The following is a 22,677-nucleotide window of genomic DNA, read 5'->3' as shown; positions in this document are numbered from 1 at the left end:
AATAAAAATATACAGGTTTATTCTAAAAAACTGAGATAATTTTGAAATATAGGAAGCACATCTGTTTAGAGGAGATTTGTCACCATACTTTATGAAACGAAACTTAACTGAAATAGGGTAAGTTTCATTTGAAACATTTTTCGAAACCAGCTACAAATTAGGAAATAATTGCATATGAAACTTGAAATGAATCATCTTGTGTATATAGGAAGAGAATGGTCTGAAAATTTATTAACACGTGGATGGCATTTATCTGCCCATATATCGTGTAAAAATCATCATACAATATCGAAAATAGTGGAACGTATAAATTCTACTCTTCTTAATGTAACTCAAAATTATTTAAGACAAAATTAAGTATCTAAATATATAAATATTGCAATAAGTACAGTGTCTCTTATTAATATTCGGACATTATTCGATAAATAATTGCTGTCTTTTATTGTTTATAAATTTAATTTGTCACCTAAACATTACAAGACAGATCAAAGGAAAAATACATTTTTAATTTGCTAAAATATTCAAATACATTGCAAATTTTAATTATTAAACTAAGATAATGAGTTTGGCACAGCTTTATTATTATTCTCAGAAAAAAAATTGGACCATCCAATAAACAAAAAGAGAAATACACACTAGAGAATAATGATAAATTTGTATAGAATAAAAATAAAACTTAGCACGTATTATTAATAAAAAGTATTTATTAATATATTAATCAATTTAAAACGTATAGTCGAAGCAATGATCTATTAAATCCGGTATATACTTATCTTTTATAGAAAATTACTATTTTACTTATTTTAACTTAAATTTATTACATATTCGAATATTTTTGCGACGTTAAATTTTGACGAATTTAATTTGTTATTTATTGTACACGAAACTATTTGCAATAAATAAATAAAATTTATGTTTCCAGTATCTATGCTAATTTTATCATATTAGAAAGTAAATAATTCAATAATAGAAAATAATGTTATAAACAATAAAAAACAGCAATTATTTATTGAATAACTATAAATAAATAAGTAAAAATCACTGTAGATAAAATTTGAGCATAAAAAGATCCAGCACTTGCGATTCGCGCAATTTCGCAATTATTTTCGCAATAATGTCGTATGCATGCATGCATATATAGTATTCACAATATTATAAATACGTATATTCATTATAAATACGTATCTTCGATGGATGATGAAAATATTAGAGTGCTAAAAGCAATATTAATAAAGAATAATAAAAAATTGCATTACAACGTCAATCTACATTTCCTATTACAACAGTCCTAAGGCGATTCTTCGTAGAGTATATAATATTAATATGACCTCGAAACTTCTTTCTTGTCGTACAAACCATATTATTCCAAACATTCCTGTTTAACATAACAAGTTTCACTCGTTATAGATAGGAAATGTAAACGTTCAAATATTTTCGTATATGAGTGTATATATCACTCACAATTAGACAGCACAGATAATAGCAAAGGAACGAGAAAAAAAACGATTAAACGATATTTTATTGCTCAAGAATGCAAAGAATTCTCACACATTTTTATACACTGAATCCGAATCTGACAAGAAAAATTACTTATCGCGTTGAATTTAAGAAATAAATAAATAAAAATTATCAATATACTTTATATCGCTATATTTATGAAAATATTCCAAAGATAGAAATTTTTGTCCGATATTCTTACCAACTGCTGCGTATAATACTAACTTTCCTTTGTAAAATCAAATTTGATTTGTAATTAAATGGCTTCTTTTCATCTGGATATACCGTTTTAAAGTTACTCGCGAAATGTTGAAATATATTCGTATATTCAATTCATACTTCGCGCCTTAAAGAGCCACAGCGTGTTGGCAACCCTTGAAGCTGAGTATATGTCATATTGTGAATATGGTAGGCCTTCGTGGATGCGGTGTACAATGTTCACGTGCAATATTCACGTGCTAATAAAATCTATATTAATCGTTATAAACACATGGTTATATTATTAACATCCTGTTTCAACTTCCATCTTCTGATATTATATTAACAAGAAATACTAAAAATCTTTGAGCGTGGTAGACAGTGTGCTACACGCAACTACATTCATGGAGTGTAGATGAACCAGAATTTTCCGTAACAGATGATCCTTTTGTTTATAATAAATACAGTAAAGAGTGAAACTGAAGCTATAGCTACGTTAACTTTGATCAGCTAGAACTTTGTGAGAAGACATTGTCGAATAACATTTGTGGGTTTGATGTAAAGGCCAAAGCCTGTACTTTCCCATCCTTATATTGAATTTTTACACAAATATTTTTACAGTAGGAAAAAAAAATACAATTTTTCACTTAAAAATTGTAAAAATTCAAGCATTGGTGGTTTCTTCGACAAATTTTTGTTTGGAATCTAAATTACCACGAATGGAATCATTGAAGTGTTTAGTTTTTAGGAACCCCATTAAAGTTAATGGGCGATTTTTCGTTGCCAAATGAACACAGAATTTTCATGTTATTAATAGTCAGTGATTTTTTCGAAAATTGTCATAATCAGAAAAGAATAAAGGGGGAAAAATTTTTAGAATTTTCTGCGATCAACTGCGTAGTGCAGGTCAGTGTTTCGTATTTAAGGTATTACAGTATTTCGCATTATTTTTCGATACATGAAGATGACCTTTAATTTTTTAATTGAAATCTTATACGTTTTTCTTTTCATGCCATGTGAAAGCGTGTGTTAAGACGAGTTTATTCAAATATTACAAGCGAGAGAAATATTTTGAATATTTTCTAATATTATATTTACGAATGTTTCTTTCTGATATGACTTGGCTCGTACAGTGTGACTAATTTTATTGTTATTTACTATCAGAATATTTACATTTCGTTCTTCGTGTAATATTTCAGTGGGACCCACTCATAAAATCTAAAAAGCACATAATTACATTCGAAATACCGTACAGTACAAGGATTCCAAAAAGTAATTTTCCACAGCGTATGAATTTTACAATTGGTAACTTTGATAATTTTTACAAAAAGAATTCTCTGAATCAACGAATCAAGATTCGACAATAATACGATACACGATAATAACATAATGTGTGAGTGTTGGTTTTAAATGTGTGAATGCGAATGAGTTTGAATAAGTGAAACTCATTTACGATGATATAAATATAATATGTGCGAGTGCAATCTAGTATGAATGATATTTGAAAAAATGTTTAGAAGAATGTGTCACAATAAAACAGTTATGTGAGAATCGTCGAAGAAGAAACTTGGGTATGCAACGGTTAATAAGCATGAGAGAGAGAGAGAGAGAGAGAGAGAAGAATTTTCTAGAAAGTGTCAATCAATTTTTTTTGTTTAAAATAGTTTATTGCAAGTTGCTTTCATTATTTAAATATTTTTATTTAAATATACTAATGCGTTAACTGTTGAGAAACGTAGAAGATATCGGTATCCATTTTTAATCACTTAATGGACACAAATATTGTATCGAAAAACTTATTAATAATCTTGTTAATAAAGAATTCTTATAAATATAACGCAATGAAATATCGAAATATTTCTTTCATTTCTGATCTTCTATAATCTTGGATGTCATTGCATAACGCGTGGATGAATTTATTTCTACGCACATTTTCATGAATATGTCGTAAAAAATGTACCAAGTTGTATTGAAAAAAATAAAAAATAAAAATAAATAGAAAATTTAAGAAAACTGAAAGTCACCTTTATTTCTAGAAAAATATTCTGAACAAAGAAAATCAATGAGCGCTATTATCTTCATCATAAAAGATTACAAAACCTTCTTTATCGCTGTTTTCTAAATCATTGGTAATCGTTGATTATCCTGATCACCGTGTATGTGTAAACGTACGTGTATAAAATACATTATTTGTTTATTGTTTCGTTATATTACAGATTGTATTTTACTCTATTATTAGCTGTCATCGGTAATAAAAATATAATAATATTTGTGACTATTAGGGAAAACACCACATGTTACAATTTCAAAAAATTTTAGTTAGGTTGCAATATTTACATATCGAAAGATATATTTACATATTAACATATCTTCAAAAAAAGTTATGCAATTTGACTAAATATTAATAATAAGAATCAAGATTCGGAATTTTAATTTGCTATATCTCGAAAATGAAAATACACGACACACATATATTATGTCATATGGGAAACACGTATAAAACCATGTACCAATTTAAAATCGTACATCATACCAATTTTTATAAATTAATGAAAGAAAATCCTATTATCATTTGCCAATTGTTTTCTGTCAAACTAAATTGTTCCTCGATAATAATTTATTTCAAAATACAAATCATTTTGCCATGGATCTTCTTATTTCGAATCTTATTTTCGATTATTTTCGATTAAAACGATATTAAAACAATAAAAAGTAATTTTCAAAAAAAAATTCTTAACATTTCTTTAATTCCGGTAAAAACAAATATAAAACTTTCAAATGTACAACAATGTCTGTTTTCTTGTTCATTAATTTTTGTTTTTATTGATAATTTCGTTTGCACTTGTGCCATTAACCCTTTGCACTCGAGAGACCTTCAGTCACCATTTCATAAAATTTAGGAGATCGATATTAATTAATATATCAAATTTAATGTAATGTAAGAGTGTGCGAAGTATCGAAGTCAAATAATTCTACAATTCTATTATTATACAATTCCTTATTTACTGCTCAAAAAGGTATTGTCAGTTTTTTAGTGGAGAATCTTTGATCTTCTACTCTTTTCTAGCCAAAAAATCGTCGAGTGCAAAGAGTTAATTTGAAGTAGAAATCGATGTATTCTGTAACAATCGCATCTACATTTTTGTAATTATTCTACAAAAGACATTGTGGAATGCAACAAGGATAAGATCTGCTTTTCATTTAATTATCTCTAGATTTCTGTCAGATTAGACATGGAAAAATGAACTGAAACTATTTGGTCACTGATTTTGATCGAATGATAACCCATATGATAATATTTACTAATTTTTTTTTTCCTCACGGACAATCGACGGATAATGTATAATTTGATATACCGAGTGTCTCGTAACATGTAAAATCCACTTCAGTGGCTAATTGCACGTCCAAAAACAGCGATAAAAAGCTCATATAAACGTATATCCTATTTGTCTTTGTTTATGAGATGTAATTAATTTTGCGTTATCTGATTATCTTTACAGAAGATAAGCAAACTGACCACCTTACATTTCAAGGCAACCTTGTGGACATCGTATAATTAATCTGATTACACACTTTCAATAGTTCCTGTGGTATTTCCAAACTTGATAAATGCCTTAAATATGCCATAATACTTCGACGCTTTTCATAGTCGTAGTATATAAACGTGTATCGCTAATTATAGGTGTATAATATATTGCATAGAACTTGGGAGTTTGCACGCGAAATGCCAGTCTGATTAGTCAAAGTGTAATAGGCCCAATCCTAACGCAATTGTAGAGATAGGGTCTTGTAGGGGTGTGTGATGGTCCTCTCTCTCTCCCCTACGTTCGTTGTACGTCGACTTGTCGCAGGTATCCTTCGTGCTAGGTGGCGGTAGTGGTACTAGAAGGGACCAAAGGAAAAGGAAGGGATGAGGCGTTTCCGTCCCGGGCCTGCTAGTGGGCCAGTGGACTCATTAGTAGGGCTACCTAGATGAGGATACTATTGGAAGGTCTGCAAGTTATATGTATAGGAAGCAGAGGTTGTCCGAGGACTTGCGAGAAAGTCCTCGAACCTCCTTGAAGTTAGGATCCATCTAGTGGCGAGGGTGAGAATGATGGTCGCTACAGGTCATGCGAATTTTTGTTTGTTACTGATTACAAGTGTCACATTTACGAATAGAATGATAGCGTGTAATGAAGAGAGGGAACAGAACACATCAGGACTAAACAGGATAAAACGATGAAGCACTGACGTAGAAATCGGTATTAATTATTTTAGTGGTTTTCAACCTTATGCACACTAATGGTACTTTAGATACTCTTGGATAATAAACGAGATGAAGCAAATTATATCAAATTTTAGAATTATATACGTTAGGTATGCAACGATAAATAGACATCATCTTCAAAATGACTTAATATATATTGGTTGGATGCTAAGCGAGCAAAAAACTTAATTTTTATTTTTTTTCTATTAAATTTTATTTTATTAAATTTTCTATTTAATTTTTCATGAATTCAAAGAAGTATCAATATAATTTATCCTATTACCATGTCAGAGATATAGATTCCAAGATGCTGAGTGTCCCAGCAACAGTAGTACAACATGTAGGAACAAATGGAAAAAGAAGAATAAAATTTTTTGAATCGAAACTTTGTTTTCAAGAAAATCAACTTTGAATATCTACCTAGTACGTTGATATATTGATGGCCCACCATTTAACAAACTTTTATTAAAACCATACTTTTATTATTATCCATGTATGTAAATAATAATAGGTTTAATATTGTACACCTAGTGTTAATAAGTATTTACCATCTTTAAATTTTTGTATTTTTATATATTTCCTATTATTTACCTTTTGCGTATGTGTATGTATCCTATATTGTTATATCTTTCACATTTTATGTATTTTTTTGTATATTACTTTGTATATTACTTTATATTTTACATTTTGTATTTCTTCATATAGTTAAAGCCTTCTAGAAAATAAAATAATTTTTGTTTCATATTTAACATGCATAAAATCGAATTAATTTAAATAAAAAAGTCGAAAAAGTATTTCCTCCCAACGGGAAATGGAACCCTTGTTTACAAGGATACAATTCTAGAACGTTACCTCACGTCGCTATCCGCCATGATGATTATCATAATTAATACTTTACTTATTCACGTAATAAATTTGTAATTACGAATATCTAAAAAAACATTGAGTGTCTGCCCATATATTGGCATATATTCATAGACAGGAGAACTAAATCTACCAATATGTAAAGTTTCAACTAAATCGGTGACCCGGAAGCATTGCATTCTCATTGTTAGTCATAGCTAAGTACACGTGCACTCGTGAATATTCAAAGCCGATTTTCTCGACAACGAAGCTTCGAACGAGAAAATGTTATTCTTTATTTTCGATTTGTTTTATCACGTAGAATCATCCTCTCCTCAATTGTACCACCGATACTCGTATATTGATAGTTTATCCATATAAGTCATAGCTAAGTGCACGCGCACTTGGTGAATATTCAAAGTTGATTTTCTCGACAACGAAGCTTCCAACGAGAAAATGTTATTCTTTATTTTCGATTTATTCTTTCATCAAGAATCACCCCCTTTCCTATTATACTACCGTTGCTGGAAAACCCTGTATAGATTTCAAAGGCATCAAAGGTGGAATCAACCCCATAGAACAGAATGTCCATTTTGTCCTAGTGCCATTCCGAGTTCAAACGCTTGAGTTCTCCACAGTAATTGATTCGAATGGTACAATAAGATCGTAAATTATTGCATCTAACAACGACTTGAGTTAATGTCACAATAATAGTGTCACCGATAATCAGAACTTATCTGCAGTTTCTATAGATATTTATCAATAAAAGCAATAAAATGGGAAAGATTGTTGATTAACTTCTAATATTAACTTGACTCGTTAGTTACTACTTATTATCAATTTAATATCGAGAAATTCTAGTTAATATTTTAATCATTTCTACAATTCCACAGAACTTGAACTCGTCATGAACCATTGACGACAAACACTCAATAGCCGAAGAAACTATTTGAAATTTCAAATCAACGTCTTACAGCAATGATTAACGTTCGTGATTTTTACCTCTGAAATATCTGAAGTTGCTGTTTCGGAAGTCAAAACAATTATACGTCTGCAATCGACTGATTGATTTCACGATAATCGTATGATGTCGCTACATCGTCCGAACCAGCTATACACAATGGACTCCAATACAAATAAGAACTCAATGGACTTACGAAGTGGGTTTCATCAGTTCTTGGACTGATCACGTGTGTTATGAAACACTGTATATACTATGGAAATGTAATTTAACGTGGTATTATATAATATTATTCTTTTTCTTCTTTTCTTTTGTTAACGATTTTATGACTTTGCTACATAACGTGTAATGTTATATAAAATACATAGAAGCAGTTTTACTGCAGTTAGCAGGTCCTTGCAATGTTTCTTCTACAAACGTTGAACAGTTGATTCAATATTACAGAACATTTTCTTGGAAATTCGAGCAGCGTTAAACCTCTCGATAGAAAGAAATAATTTTACCAGCTGCAATAAAAGATTATGGTTTCATACGAGATATTATTAATTTATAATGAAACGTTAATAAATTAGGCACGAATACCAAAAAGTATCAAGTAATTAAAGTACAATTATTATTCGAACATATTTATACGAAGTTGTAATAATATACAACGTTATTAAAATATACAATATCGTAAAATTTTCTAAAAATACCGAGTACCGTACAAAAATTTTGTATAATTATATACACAAAATGATACAACATTTTCAAACGTGATGCAAAACAATGTCTTCCAATTTCCTTTGCTGTTTATTAGTAAGTAAACATTTTAAATGTTAAGAAGCGATTCGAGAATGCTATAACCATTGGTAACATTATTTTTTAAATTAATCATTGCCATTATTTATCACAATGCAACGATTAGATGACAATTTCTATGAAACGTGTTACTATTGTTCGTATTGCGAAGTGACACGCACATTCTGACAAATTGTTTTCTCTGAAACTGTTGCAGATATTGACATGATTTTTTCCTGCTTTATTTATTACACGGAATTCGAAAGGTAATCATTTAAAGTGCCAAGAATTTTTCAAAGGCAGTTTCTAAGGCGACAAATGCAGTCGTATCTTTTATCTACTACTTATATCAACGTTAATCCTTAGATCACTCGTCTGCGCGAATTTTCTGTTAAAATATAGATATAATCGATATTTCCTCTTATTTCATTTTTTTAAGATTTTTATTTTTTCATTCAACAATCATTTGATACAACGTGATACGTTTAGTGATAAGTAGAACCATATATTTCCTTCATTTCTAATTTTTAATCTATCTTTGAAATATTTCGTGTATCAGTTATCGCAATGCGTGCACTACGATTGTAATCTATTGAGATAATGATTTCTGTCAAAGTGTTTCTCAACGTACTGTCAGTTATTACATAGGAAATTGTTACATATCGCCAATTTCGCCAATTATTACATAGGCCAATTGTTACATATTATTATATAAATAAATGAGAAATATTTATTGGTAGTACGAACGATAGTAGAAATAGTAGAAATCGATAGTCAAAATAAATGTAATTCAATGACCACGCGGACAATTATCGTATTAAAGAAGGCCGATTATTACATAGGCCAATTATTACAAATTATTACATATGTAAATGAGAAATACTTGTTGGTAGTACAAACGATAGTAGAAATAGTAGAAATCGATAGTCAAAATAAATGTAATTCAATGACCACGTGGACAATTATCGCATAAACGTATTAAAAGAGGTCAAGATTCGTATTCTGGACATCAATAGACATCAATAGCAAATTATACATGTCCTGCACGTACCAAAGTAAAGGTCGCTAGTGTTTATCGTTCAAGGTTATTCAGGGACAATCCTTAGTTGCTTCTACTCTTATTTGAATTATGCGTATTGTATAATCAATGATAGAAGTATAGAAGGTCATAAACTAACAAGTTTGGAAGCTTAAACGATGGAATAGATTAACGTAATAACATCCAGGGCCGTATGTTGTCATGTTGACAATGCCAATGAGTCAAAATTGTGATAGTGGTCACATAGATTTTTAGGTATATATGTGTTGGGATGAGTGGAACAAGTATGCATGAGATTGGAATATGTAATGAATTCAGGTTATTATGATAAATGAGTATGCGTGTAATGATTGAGGTGTATGTGAATTGTGTATGTCAGTGTAATGTATGAGAGGAAAAAAATAGAGAATGATTTCGGATACGTTAGTTGTAATTGAGATATAATAGTGAGAAGTCATGTCATTGAGTAATTGTGCGAAATTAATTATATTTGAATGTTATATTAGTGTTTTATAATCCTTCTTATTAAATAAAGAATTGTTCTCCTTATTGTTATTAAACTTTCATTCACCACTAACAAAAATGGCTACCACCAGACTCATTTTTGTAGCTATTGATATTTCGAGTATACAGAAATTTTTGATAAAATTATGTTGCTTTTATTGAAATAGTAATTATATAGTAATTAATTAATAGTAATTATATATACGAATAATATTTATTTATTTTTATCGTAAATGACTTTTTAACTTTAATTATTATTAAATTATTATTAAAGTAAAGTTATGTTGCTTTTATTGAAATAATAATTAAATAGTAATTAATTAATAGTAATTATTTATACGAATAATATTTATTTATTTTTATCGTAAATGACTTTTTAACTTTAATTATTATTATCTATATGTATGCTACACTTAGTTGTGCGTTACATATCGGTAATTCTAGTATTAATACTTAAACACAACATGGTAAATTATTGCTGTATACATTAGCTTAAAACGATATTATTAAATTGATTATTTTTTAATATATATTACAACACTTTTTATAGTTAACAAATGTATACCTTTTTATTTTATATATTGAATCTTTATGCAATATTTTATAGTGATTTATTATATATTATGTTTACATACCGAGAAACGTCATAGCATAAAATCAGTAAAGAATTCGAGTAAAAAATTCGAAACTAATTGTAAGAGCGGAACATAACAGTAACAGTGAAATGGTGTGGAGGTCATCTTAGCTGCAGATATCAGTGAACTAGTTTTCATTGATGTATTTCACATAAAAATATATGTTCAAGAATATAAATATTTTTGAAATATTTATTAAAACAAAATTTAATTAAATTTATCTTTTAATATCGATATACGTAACAATGATCCAAAGCACAAATCGAGAGCACCTAAATCTAAAGTATTGGAACTTCAGCCAGATTTAAATCCAATTAAGAATTTATGAAATCAATTGAACTATAATCCATAAAACACTTGTACGAACGATAATGAAATTAATAGAACATTTAGTAACAATGGTGGAAACGTACCACATAGACAAAAATTCGATTGAAGAAAAATGTAGCTCGATATATTTGCATAAATGTTTACAGAAAGTCCTAAACCAAATGTTACTATTCGTATATTTTTGCTATATTAAATTTTGACATTATTTAATTTATTGTTTATTATGCAGAAAACCATGTGCGTTAAATAAATAAAATTTGTTATATGTTTCTACCAACCGCAAAAAGTATTTAGATATATTAAAAAATAATCGACTCGATAATATTATTATACAATTATTTAATATACATTATTTGTAATAATACTGTTAGAAAATATTAATATATTAATATTTAATATTTAATAAAATTTATGTTTCTACCAATCGCAAAAAGTACTTTGATATATTAAAAAATAATTGATTCGATAATATTATTACATAATTATTTAATTTTATTATTTGTAATAATATTGTTACAAAATATTAATATATTAATATTTTAGTACAAATTATACAAAGTTGAGACGATATTTGAGCCATTTCTAACCCTTCTTGTAAGAATTTGAGCAAAAAGTGCTTTAAACAAAAGTATATAAGTAATAAATGAAAAATTTATAATCGAGAAAAAGAAAATTTGAGAAATATCATTTTTTCGTAAAAAACGGAAATCATTTTGTATTTCTTATTTTAGCTATTTGATACTACGGTAATGTGATTTGTTTTATAAGTTACTATCTACGACTCCTCCTCAAAACTAACGAAGCCCTTCCAGCTTGCTCGCCAAGTATAAATTAAATCTACTATCAATTCAAATCTACTATCATTTAAAAGAACTCGAGCTCTTCGTAAAATATTATCAACGACACTCAACAGCGGAAGAACCCATTTCCTTCACAGTTTACGGCATTGATTGACACTCGAGATTTTTATGTCGTCGAAATATCTCAAGTTGATTTCTCAAAAGTCGAAACAATTATACTTTTGCGATCTCTTGATTTTACGATTTCGTCATATCGTTCGACCCAACTACAGAACGAAGTTTAAGTGTTCCAACACACCTGAGTCCAATATACTTACAAAATTGATTAGGCATTATAAACAAAGACAAACTCGAACAATTCACGATTTTTCGTAGATCGTTGTCAGCAATATCCTGCACTGGAAGAAACCATTACGATAGTGACGTTCCAACTCTTTATCTCTCCGGAATATCTGAAGTTGCTGTTTCAGAACTCAAAATATTTGTACTTACATACTTCTACGCTGATTTTACAACTACCAACCAATTACATCTTACATGGTTCTACGTACATAACTGAATTTTATCTGCTACTGTTTTCCTCCATTCACTTATCTAAGCTCTCGAAACACGTGTACTCTGACAACTGACCAATGTCACGACTTCTCAACATTATTCTCATTGATAATACAGGGTGACGCAAATACGTGCAGTTCTTTCTGGAATTGAATATAAATTCAAGAATAGGATAAAGGTATAAACATAAAATGTAAATTAATCAAATTTTTCTTCATTAACAAAGAGCATTAGGTGTTTGAGGTTAGGTTTTTTTTGAGTAAATAAACACGCCGCAATTTGTTAATGCAAAACTATTTATTTAAAAAAGGGAAAAAATGAGAATAATTTAAACAAAACAAAAACAAAAAGAAACACTAATTTTTGGTATTCTATAACGCATTTCTTGCACTAAGCGTGCACGAGCACGTGACCGCCCAAATCCACATTACCAACTAAAACACCACGCGCATTAACATACCAAACCAATGCCATTAGCACCGAAACAGGATTACCACTCCAACATTAAGTAAATCGAAAATTTGGATTCTTTTAGATTTTGTAGATTCGTTGAGGATCAGAAGAGTTATATTTACGAAACTTTTTAAATTACTTATCTGTGAATATTCTTGTAAAAGTTAATTTTACGACAAAAGGATTAATTGTATAAGACCTATATTGATTAGGCTTTTCTTGTTCTTCTTGGGAGGTACTATAAGTCCCCGAAATTGTTAACCTTTACCTTTTACTACCCTATATATATACGACGAACTTAAGAATTATTGGAAATTCGACACAATGTTTTATGAAAACAGATCATTTTTGATTCCTTCGAAACTTTTTGTCCTTTCGATCAGTGGAATACGATGCGATGATAAAAGTTTGACCTTAACAAAATCGGACAAGGACAATTCGACGTGCAATTTTTTAAACATGTTCCCATTGATCTAAAAGTATAAAATTTAACTGTGATAACTTCTACACATAATTTTGGTATAGCCTGTACATTAACTAATTGAAGTTGGAAAACAATGTACATATCGTAAAGTATATTATGTATAGAGATATAAAAATGTGACTTGTGTATAAATATATAAGCATATATTTGTACGCTATAAATTTTCTAAATAAATTCAATTATCTGTAATTTCACGGATTTGTTTTAACACGATTCGTTAAGAAGAGCATGAAACTCGTGTTGAACTAAAGCAAACGATAGAAAAAGGAATTTAAAATACATAACTGCATCCGATAATAACATTTTTTAATGTTTGCACATTGCACATTTAATGCTTGCGCATTTTAATGCCTCTTAATACGGTTTCCTGAATTTAAAGATAAAAATAAGAGAAACGTGATAAGAAAATTTTACGAATATGAGTAAAATGTGTTAAAAAAGTCGCATCATTGAACAGAACGTGTTAGAAAATTGTGGAAAAATATACAAAACGTGTGAAAGTAATTCCTAATGTGTTTGTAAAGATAATGTTTATAACAATGTATCACAAAGTGATCAAGAAATAAGGAACTCGCAATTTTTGCAAGATCTTGCAATGCTACAGTGTAAAGAAAGGTATTGCGAGTATTGGTTTTATGAGAGAAAATCATTTGCCATGATATAAATATAATATGTGCGAGTACAGTCTAGTATGAATGATATTTGAAAAAATGTTTAGAAGAATGTATAAGAATAAAACAGTTATGTGAGAATCGTCAAAGAGTAAACATGTTGTTAATAAGAGTGAGAGAGATAGAGAAAAATTTTCTAGATAGTGTGAAATTTTTTTGTTTAAAATAGTTTACTGCGAATTGTTGTCGATATTTAAATATTATTATCTAAATATATTAATTTGTTAACTGTTAAAAAACATAGAAGATATTGGTTTCCATTTCTATTCACAGGTATTAGTGCACTATATTACAAGAAAATTTACCTAACCTCAAGATGCTGACTTTAATTCTTTAATTTGGATGAAAATCTATGTATATATATATACTAGATTATAATATATCATATCATACATATATCATAATAGGTTATATATGCAACAATCTTTCTCTTTCACATATATCATTATAAATAGATGAAATCGGCAATTGAATTTTCTTTTTAACCCTTTGCGGTCTATGTCCCCGCAGCGAGTCGAAAAATACAGAAAACTACAGAAAATTAGAGAAATTAAAAATTTTGTATATTTACGTATTATAAGTAGTATTAAACCCAAATCAGTTTCAAAAAATTCTGTGCGTTTTAATATCCATATATTGACTTTAAATCCTGTACAGAAAAGTAACTGCGAAACGCTAAATTTGCTCTGCCGAAATCTGCCCACTGCAAAGGGTTAACTTTGTAATAGTACAAGACGTGACAAAACGTTTTATACAAATAATATTCTTTAATATTGTATCGTCCAATTTTTGTGAGAAAAATTCCAAAAAAGGATTATAATCGGAGTATGCAAAATTACTGAAACTTAAAGGGTCTATTTAGAAGGTTTAGAAGGTTAGAAGGTTATTTCCCATAAAAGATTTTTCGTTCATAAAAGATTGCTTCCAATTTAAGCAAAATTTGCATAAAAATGACTTCTACCGCCAAAATTTCTGTAGAACTCATTATCCTCTACATGTTTCAAATACTGTAAATTCTTATTTTTCACGATCGATTTAAAATCGATTCACACTATTAACGATTACAGTAGTCATTCACTCATACCGGAAGATCTTAACCGTCTATGTGATTAGTATAATAAGAATAAATTATATTTCATTATATTTATTATATTTAATTTATTAATTAAATATCGAAAGCATATTCTTTTAAACGAGATTTGTCGCCATATTTTATCAAACGAAACCTACCCCAGACAGAGTAAGTTTTATTCGAAACATTTTTCGAAATGAGCTACAGATTAGGAAATAATTACAAACGAAACTTCAAATGAATCATCTTGTATATGTAAGAAGAAAATGGTCTGAAAATTTATTAACACGTACATGGCATTTATATGCCCATATCATCCTACAATATCGAAAATAGTGGAATGTATAAATTCTATTCACCTAAACATTATAAGACAGATCAAAGGAAAAATACATTTTTAATTTGCTAAAATATTCAAATACATTGCAAATTTTAATTATTAAACTAAGATAATGAGTTTGGCACAGCTTTATTATTATTCTCAGAAGAAAAATTGGACCATTTAATAAATAGAAAGAGAAACACACAAAATAAGAATAAAACTTAGTGCGTATTATTAATAAAAAATATTTTCTAATATATTAATCAATTTATATTTTATTATATATATTTACAATTTGTATTTAATTTATTAATTAAAAAATTAATAAAAATCAAAATGTTTCATAATTCATTTTTCACTTAAATAATACAATATTTCGAAACACGACTATATTCTTGATAACTCTGTATCATTATCTAAGGACAGTGCCCGTGATCTTGGAATTCTTTTCTCGTCCAACCACTCTTTTAACAAACACATTAGGCATATAACAGGTTTAGCCTTTAGAAATCTGGGCTTTATTAGCAGAACTGTCAAGGATTTTAAGGATTCCAATAGACTACGATATTTGTATTATACTTTACTTCGTTCTAAATTAAAATACAGTTCACAAATTACTGATAAAATAAAGATCTAATGTAAAATACAGATCTTTGAGATTGGCAGTCTGTCATATGGGTATATCTATGGCATTGACTATACTTTGACTATACTGAAATGCAAGCGAGACTAAATTTATGGCCACTCGATGCTCGCCGTATGAAATGTTATAAATTAATTTGTTCTTTGCACATAAAATGCTAAATAGCAATATATTATCCTCTAATCTTCTATCTTTGTATACTCTGGTAGTACATAAGCTAGCTACTAGAAAACACGATATTCTCATTCGTCAGCAAGCTCACCATTATACTGCCTACGGTATGTATAATTGCAAAAATCGCGCAATAATTTATGCAAATCGATTTTCCGCGCGATTGCATTTCTTTTTACCGTATATCGCCTTTTTAAAACAACTTAATTCTGTGTTAATTCTGTACTAATTCTCTACTAACCTATCTTGTAGAAAAATGTACAAGTCTTATAAGCGAATACAAATGGAAATCAACCTGTGAATAAATAAAATAAAAGAGTAAAGTAAAATACATTTGCGCGAACTTTAATTTTATTTAATTAAAATAAAAATTTTCCGATTAGATGAATTTTCCTGTAATACAACGTGCTAATACATTTTAAACCCGCTGTTTATGATACCATTTGCTACAGGAAAGATGTCTGAGATGTGATCCTTTCAATATAATGACCTCAAGCATTCCTGTGTATTCCTGCGAGTTAATTAAAACGTTTCTTACGCAATAAAATGTTAATGTAATTCTGATAATATGCGCATCAATGTATAGCAATTGTGCATTGGTAATACACAATCCCGTATGGAATATGTAGTACACTGAAAAAGAAGCAGCCAAGCCAAATTTCGGATTTGAAAATTTGTGAAAATTACGTTAAACATCGATTTGGAGCCCTTCCTCTTATCGATAAAATAGAATTGATGAGAAAAAATCGTGAAAATATAATTTGAAATACCGGTACTTATTTCTCGCAGGTATTATACAAATGTGAAATCTAAAAGCCTCGATGAGAAAATCTTAAGAGTGTTATGATTTAAACGAAACATGTTTGTTAAACTTTTTGTTTGATTTCTTCGATTCAATATTAACCCTTTGCTCTCGACGATTTTTTGGCTAAAGAAGAATAGGAGTTCAAAGATTTTCTGCTACAAAGCTGACGATATTTTTCTGAACAGTGAATAAGAAGTCGTATGATAATTAACACGTAGAATTATTTGATGTTTGAAATTGAAGAGTTAAGTCGAGGTTATATAGAGGGGATGCGTTAGAATTTTATATAGTGGCAATAAATAAAGACACTTCTTTCATATTTTGTTCAAAAGAACTTCAAAATTCAAAATTTCATTTGAAATTCGAATTTATAATTTCAAATGAATTCTCTCGTTTCAGTGAGTGATCGAAAATGAAATTTGTTTCTTTAGAAATTATCACGATTAATTAGTAATTTTCATGTATCAAAAAATAGGTATATTACGGAGCAAGATGGAGGTTATTAGAAATAATGTTTTGGAGAAATGGAAATGCTTTTGAGATTATTTAATTTATTTTAATATTTATCTTACTTTTGTTATATTATTTATTAATTAGAGAATAAATAGATTATTAGCTTTGCATTCAGTCACCATTTAGTAAAATTTTCAAAATGGATATTAATTACTATATCAAAATTAAGATAATGTAACATTGTACGAAGTATTGAAATCGAATAATTCTACGTGTTAATTATTGTACGATATCTTATTTACCACAGAAAAAATATCGTCATCGTCACGTAAAAAAATTCTGCACCAAAAAATCTTTGAATTTATACCCTTCCCTAGCCAAAAAATAGGAGTTCAAAGAATTTCTGTTACAAAGCTGACGATATTTTTCTGAGCAGTGAATAAGAAGTCGTATGATAATTAACACGTAGAATTATTTGATTTCGATACCTCGCACATCGTTACATTACCTAAAATTTGACATATTAATAAATATCGAGCTTGGAAATTTCATTAAATGGCGACTAAAGGGCGCCTCTTGAGCGCAAAGGGTTAATCATGATCTTCATAAAAATATATTTTAATTCTTATCGACGTTCTCCTATATTTGAGGTATCTATGATAAACTATGATAATTAGTAACAATACGATATTTGGCAATGTATTGATATCGATATTGACGGACATTTCTCACGTAATTTCATTTGTTATCAGTCATTATTATTGCTAAAATAATATTAGTTAATAATAGTCGTCAATAATAATAATAGTCATAAAATAATAGGTAAATAATAGTCATTTGTATTATTCCAATTTTGGTATTTCTGAAATCGTTGATACAGCATGTAAGCTAATAATTAGACCAATGTTAACGTTTCTCTAAGCGAAAGTTAGCTTCGCAGGTATAAGTGGAGTGCAGAAAATATTTTAATTAACTATTTGAAGAATTTCGTATAATTATTTTATTTAGCTACAAGTATATTTGGGTACCCCCTTTATTAAATAAATATATATAGGTTTTAAAATTATTATTTAACACATTGACTGCCATGCACTTATTGTATGGTATGCTCAGGGGTCCATGACAAAATTTCCATTATTTTTACGATATAATCATGAATTATCAAACAATATGGCAAAACAAAATGGTGCAAATTATTAATGTCTTCTGTTCAAAGTTCTCTATCTATTTACGTTGTTCAAACATTCAAAAATTGATTAGAATAAAACAAATATAAATTTAAAAAATTAGTATCATCAGACACTGGTGACCACCATGGCCCCACTGAGGACACAAGCGTCAATCACTGATGATCACCATAGTAATCAACGTATTAATATTAAGATATAGTAAGTAGAAGATACTAAGTATTTGTATAATACCTATTAATTAGTGTTGTAAATTAACTACTGTCACGCAACGATGGTGACAGGCCTGTTAGAGATTGCAGATCAATGCCGACCTTTAGACTTCTAAAACCTGGGATACTATGCAGGCATCAAGGGGTCGGTTTTTGGGTTTAAAAGGGCCTGCTGTGTCTTGCAGCAGTCAGTCTCTAATTCGGAACAGTATAGAACGCTTTTAAAGTATTGTGACCCATAGGGCCGTATTTAAAGCTCTTGTTTTTTACATTCGCATAAGTGTATGTGGGATTGGAATAAGTACGGCCCTGAAAGAATGCCAAGTGTGTTTGAGCTTAGGATGAAAGTGACCACGTGCAAGCGAATTAACTGCAAAGAATGTTTATGGTAGGGTCGAGCGAAAGTTTAGGGATGCGTCCAGAGTGATTGAAGTACCTGCCGATTTTGCTACACTTTCCGCTCAGGCGGCAGCTAGTGAGCACTTGATGCCGAACGCTCAAGTATACCGAAGGGTTTGAGCAGAAGATTACTTTGTTTCATTTTGTCGTTTGGACTGTGAGAATGGTACAGCCAATGCACAAATATACAAATTATAAACAGAAGATAATGGGGTGGGGAATGCCAGAAAGGCAAAAAGGCGATCACCAAGAGACGATCAGTCGGGAAAAGCCACGGAAGTGTAAAGATTTACTTTAGCAGAGGGAATTAAATTTTTACAATATATTAATTGTCATTGATAATTTAACCCTTGACAATGCCAGTCTTACGCACCGATAATGATCAAACGAAAAATTCGCTGTCAGTCCCTAGAATCCACACCGTCCAAACGAAAAGTCTACTGTCAGTTCCTAGGGACTGACGTAGCACTCAACGTGTTAACAGTTTTTTAAGAGTTCTTAAGCTAGTGTCCAAGAGTATGTCAGTAAAAAGCCAAAGTCGAACGTACCCATAGCGAATCCCTCTTGTTTCATAGCCATCAATCTACGTATAAGCTTATTGTATTTTATTAAGAAGTAAAACAGCGCTATTTTAGCCAATCCACCCAACCCAATCCTACATGTATATATTTCACCTGTATTAAAGTTTATATATCTATTGCTGTACAACTGAATACAGTTATTTCCCTGCACGCTAAACACTTTGATTTCCTTCCCAGAATCCCAACAATTAGTATAATATCGGCTTTCTTTCAAGAGAAGGAACCTCCTGCCTGACAAAAGTGACATCACTGGCAAACGCGGTGCTAGAACAAAGGACGATCATCCTGTTGCCAGCTTCTCCCAATCATCATACACGTGTAGCGACCATCATTCTCGCCCTCGCCACTAGATGGATTCCGCCTTCAAGGACTTTCCCGCAAGTCCTCGGGAAACTCCCAGTTTCCTATATATGTGGGATCGGGGTGGGTGGATTAGCTAAAGTAACGTTGTTTTACTGCTTCTTAAAATACAATAAACTTATACTTATTGGCTACGAAACTAGAGACCCGCTACGGGTACGCTCGACTCTTACTTGTTAGACGCTATCTTGAAGACCGTGAAGGACTGTTGCTGCCCGCGCCCTGGCACCCTTATTTAAGCATTCACTCTGTTCTTTTCCATACCCAGGCTTTCCTTCGCAATCATACTTCTTTCCTACGCAACCTCGGAGGGCGCGGTACTTCAAACACTCTGCACGCATCTCTAATCTTTCCCTCTAACATAAACATTCATTGAAATCGATACTCTTGCGCGCGGTCTCTTTCGTTCTGGATCCAGACACACCTGCCATTCTTCCAGGGCCGTTCTTATTCCAATCCCACATATATATAACTTCCCGTCTTTCTATTACTATCCTCAGTGTCTAAGGCAGGGCCTGCTAAGCAAGCCTTACTGATGAGTCCGCTAGCAGGCCCGAGCGAAACGGCATCCCTTCCTTTTCCTAACGTCCCTTATAGATACACCAACCACGGGGAACCTGCCACAGCGACTTCAAACGATGGTGGGGGAAGGATCCCCCACACACGTATTCCAGCCGAATACTTCGTACTATCTATACGAATACTTTATTCCTAATTTCAGTATTATATTTTCTAATAATCAATTTCCAAGTTTGAAACACACGGAGTATAAAAGTGACTATGGTATTCGAAATGCTAAATCTTTTTGAAAAGGAATTTGTGCAAGTGGCTTGTTTTTATTTAAAAAAATTAAGAAATGACCATACTTTGTGACTGTAAACAAAAATAAATTAAATATTGGTTTTATTTCTTCTAGAATTACCGTTTCTTCTTGATGTAAACATAAAATTATTCTCTTGGTCATCCTTATGACGTACCGATTAATCATTGAGTCATAATAAAATATAACCTTGAAATACGTGTAGAGCTACTTAGAATTTACACGTATAACAGATACTTATGTTTCTCGAGATACAGTATAGCGAAGAATCAGAGTAAACAAACACATATCTCTAGTAAATAAAGCAGATATATCGTGTACGAATAGTTTTGTGGAACGAGTATTTTCAAATCAGATATCTTTTTACTTCCATTAAACTATTGTATCAACTTTTATGTTAGTATTTTATTTGTTTAATAAGAAATATCTAGATGTAACATATTACTTTACCTTTAATTATATAAATATTGTTTTTTCTACTTTAATTATATAAATAAAGAACGTACAATAATTTATCGAAAAATAAAGAATATACGAAAATTTTTGTACGATTATTATATTTCTAATGGTTACCTATTCTTCTATAACTAAAACTACACTAACTACTCGGATGTTAGGGTGGTTGGTTATTAACACTAGAACTACCGATCTTAAATGGGTACCTAACTATAACGTGCACAGATTATAGTAATTTCAGCGATACGATGAATACGAGTGAATATATTGATTACAATTCTTTCTTAATACGAGTTGATACCAATTTTATTCTTAAAGCAGGTGTATGTGTTCGGTGATTGCAAAAAGGAAAATTCTGGGACCAATCATTTTGACTGAGTTGGTAGTTCTAGTGTTAATATTTTAGCTGTTCATTTCTTTCTCCAATCCTCCTTTCTGCACCTATTCCAAGGTACTTTCTATTGTTCTAAATGCACGATATAAAATGCATCTTGGTATATATCAGGACTTTTAAAATGACAGGGTAGACCAAGGGATCTAACTAATTACAAGAATATAGTTAAATTCTGTGACGTTGACATGGGTATTAATACTAGAACTATCGATCTTTAATGGGTACCTAATTATAACGTGCACAGATTATAGTAATTTCAACGATACGATGAATACGAGTGAATATATTGATTACAATTCTTTCTTAATACGAGTTGATACCAATTTTATTCTTAAAGCAGGTGTATGTGTTCGGTGATTGCAAAAAGGAAAATTCTGGGACCAGTCATTTTGACTGGGTTGGTAGTTCTAGTGTTAACACATTGCCAGCCGCTGTCACGTACGCGTGACTTATTTTCACTGACGATGATGCTTCGTATCGAAGTTTGTATAGATAGACATATTATTGCAAAGCAACATTTGACGATCAGGGAACATTGCAACTCCTTATGTTGCGAACAATTGCGTAAATATCACCGTTGGCGAGCAGTAGAACCTACGTGAATCTTGACGGCAGTAGCGTAATGGCGATTTGATAAATATATAGCCAGTAAAGTGTTAACACGTTGACTGCCACGCAACTTTTCACGATTCCGGTCTAAGAAGCCAATTTGATTTAACCATGTTATATTATTAAAAACTCCATTTATAGTACATAGTAATAATCAAAAAGCTTAAAAAATAGTTTTTTTTTAAAGAAACGTG

The 22,677-nt window shown here is 30.2% G+C and overlaps 1 protein-coding gene across 1 annotated transcript in view; it reads right to left on the bottom strand.

Annotated features, from left to right (window-relative positions):
- Positions 1 to 22,677, bottom strand: part of LOC108546182 (putative inorganic phosphate cotransporter) — a 58,961-nt gene that overhangs the window by 19,509 nt on the left and 16,775 nt on the right. The window lies entirely within an intron of this gene.

The sequence above is a fragment of the Eufriesea mexicana genome, unplaced genomic scaffold, assembly GCF_001483705.2.
Source record: "Eufriesea mexicana isolate 0111107269 unplaced genomic scaffold, ASM148370v2 scaffold620, whole genome shotgun sequence".
Lineage (NCBI taxonomy): Eukaryota > Metazoa > Arthropoda > Insecta > Hymenoptera > Apidae > Eufriesea > Eufriesea mexicana.
This window is presented reverse-complemented; position numbering and strand designations above follow the sequence as displayed.